Here is a 2687-nt window from a genome sequence, read left to right on the forward strand (position 1 = left end):
GGAGGCTCCTGCACCCCAATTGAGTATGACACCAGCTGCATTAAAGCCAGTAGGAAAATTCATGGCACCATCTTGCCACAGGAGATGACTGAATTGTACTGCCAACATTCTAACATTGTGAGGGTCTGCCTGAGGGACTGGGTTTTGTCATGCCTGAGAATGGGCACTAATGGGAAGGTGCCACAAGTTGGGGGTCACTGAGAACAAAGGGGATGGATTGGACCAGCACATACTCTCTGCCCATTGGCCTTTCCCCACTTTAGCACAGAGCAAATGAAGAACAAATGGTGCAGCTGCTATAGAATACAGTAAGGAGTTAAAAATTAAAAATGGGCCCTGGCCAAGTGTGGCTTAGTTGGTTGAAGCATTGTCCCAGACACTGAAAGGTTGTGGGTTTGATTCCCAGTTAGGGCACCTGCGTTGTGGGTTCTATCCCTAGTTAGGGAGAGTGCGAGTGGCAGCTAATCGGTGTTTTGCCCTCACACCTCTCTCTCCTTTCCCTTCTCTCTAAGCATATCTTTGGGTGAGTATTAGAAAAAATTTTTTTAAAAATTAAAAATAGAACTACCTTATGACTTAGAGATTCCACTTCTGGGAACATATCTAAAGAAACCCAAAACACTAATTCAAAAAATATGTGCACCCCTATGTTCCTTGCAGCATTATTTACAATAGCCAAGATTTGGAAGCAGCCAAAGTGTCCATCAGTAGATGAGTGGATAAAAAAGCTGTTGGTACATTTACACAATGGAATACTATGTGGCTATAAAAAAGAAGGAAATCTTATTCTTTACCACAGCATGAATGACCTGAAAATCATTATGCAAAGTGAAATAGGCCAGTCAGAGAAAGACAAATACCACATGAATTCACTTATATGTGGAATCTAATGAACAAAATAATTTAGCAAAATAGAAACAGAAGCATAGATACATAGAACAGACTGACAGCTGTCAGATGGGAGGGGTTTTGAGGAGCTGGGTGAATAAAGGTGAAGGGATTAAGCAAAAATATATACATATGACATATAAACATGGGCAAAAGTATGGTGATAGCAAGAGTAAAAGGTGGATGGGAAGAGGTAGAGGTGGGCAAAGGGGGGGATAAATGGATGCAAAGAGACTTTGCTTTGGGCGGTGAGCACACGATGCAGTGTGCAGATGATGTTTTATTGGTTGTACACTTGAAACTTGTCTGTTTTTTAAACCAATATCACCCCAAAATTCAACAAGAAAAGTTTATAAATACTGTACTTCAGGAAATTATTCAGAACTGAACGCAAGAGAAAGCACATGTAACAGGTTTAACACAGGAGTGGCATGATTTCATTTGTGTTTTGAAAGGATCCCTCTGACTTCTGTGTATAGACGCATTGGAAGGTGATGAGAGTAGGAAGGGGTAGTCAGTCAGAAGGGAATTGCAGTGGTTCAGACATGAAGATGGCAGCCTGGCTCAGGAGTGGGTGATGGAGACTGAGCCATCTGGCACATACTGAGAAGAAAAGAACAATAAAGCTGTATAATGGATAGGTTTTAGTGGGAAATAAGGTAACTGTGGAATGACCTTCAGGTTTCAAACTTGCACAAGGAATGGATGTAGTGCCAGTCGGAGAGAGAAAGACACCATGGAAAAGGTTGGGATGAGGGTGAAGATGGTGAGTCATAAATTGGAAGGCTGAGTTTAAGGTGCCTTGGTAATATCAAAGATGTCAAGTAACTGGAAATACTCCTCTAGTTCTCAGAGCTAGAGAAACGTATGTGGCCATCATTTGCATCTACATGGTGACTGACCCTAAGGAATGAATTCTATCTCCTAGGAAGAAAGAATTTAATGAGAATTTAAATTGTTCTGGACTCAATCCATTGGTTGAAGCTATAACAGAAACAAAGAGAGAAAAGCTAATGGTGGAGATATAATGGAGAAAGACATGGAGGAGGGGCATTTAAGTAGATTCTAGATTGATAAGGATGGAGTGTTTCATTAGAAAGAGTGATAACTAGTATAAAAAGTTTCTGGAAGGATTTTAGGGGCTCAGAGATCATTGTAAACCTAAGAGATATTTGCTTTGGTGGAATGATGGGGGAAATAAGCCAAAATATATGAATTGAGGGAATGAATTTGAGGGAATGAATTTAAGGCAATGAAACAGAGAAAGAAAAATCAGCTCTTGGCTGGTAACTAGAAGAAAATGGTAGGCCAAGTGGTACATGTTTGTAAGATGGAAAAAAATCAAACATGTTGCTACAACATTGGGAAGAATGCTTTTGAGGTGAGGGAAGAATGAAGGGGAGAAGGGTGGGAGAAAGACAAAGAGGGAGGAGAGAGAATGTGTGAACAATAGTGTAAGAGGAATTGATAAGGCAAGAATGATGGGATTCAAAGTGAAGGTGAAAGTTGTCTTCAGAGAGAAGGGAAATGGTGTGAATGATATGGCAATGATGTGGAAAAAGTGCCTGCTAATTTATGTGTGTTCAGAGGGTGCAGTTCACAGAGTCATTGCAATCACTCAGATTTTCTCTGTGGAGTATATGGTACGAATATTTGCTGAGAAAGGGAGAGGGGATAGAAGATTCAACTGTGAAACCAGTGCTTGTGGAAGATGAGTGAACAGGTGAAAGATATACAGAACTTCCTAGGAGTATACTACACTTCTTTTTCAAAAAATTATTTTAAAATATGTTTTTGTT

General features: G+C 40.2%; 1 protein-coding gene across 2 annotated transcripts in view; it reads right to left on the bottom strand.

Annotated features, from left to right (window-relative positions):
• Positions 1–2687, bottom strand: part of LOC107183916 (adhesion G protein-coupled receptor E2-like) — a 6329-nt gene that overhangs the window by 2269 nt on the left and 1373 nt on the right. The gene's annotated exons all lie outside the window — the stretch shown is intronic.

Source organism: Myotis davidii, unplaced genomic scaffold (genome assembly GCF_000327345.1).
Source record: "Myotis davidii unplaced genomic scaffold, ASM32734v1 scaffold1863, whole genome shotgun sequence".
Classification (NCBI taxonomy): Eukaryota; Metazoa; Chordata; class Mammalia; order Chiroptera; family Vespertilionidae; genus Myotis; species Myotis davidii.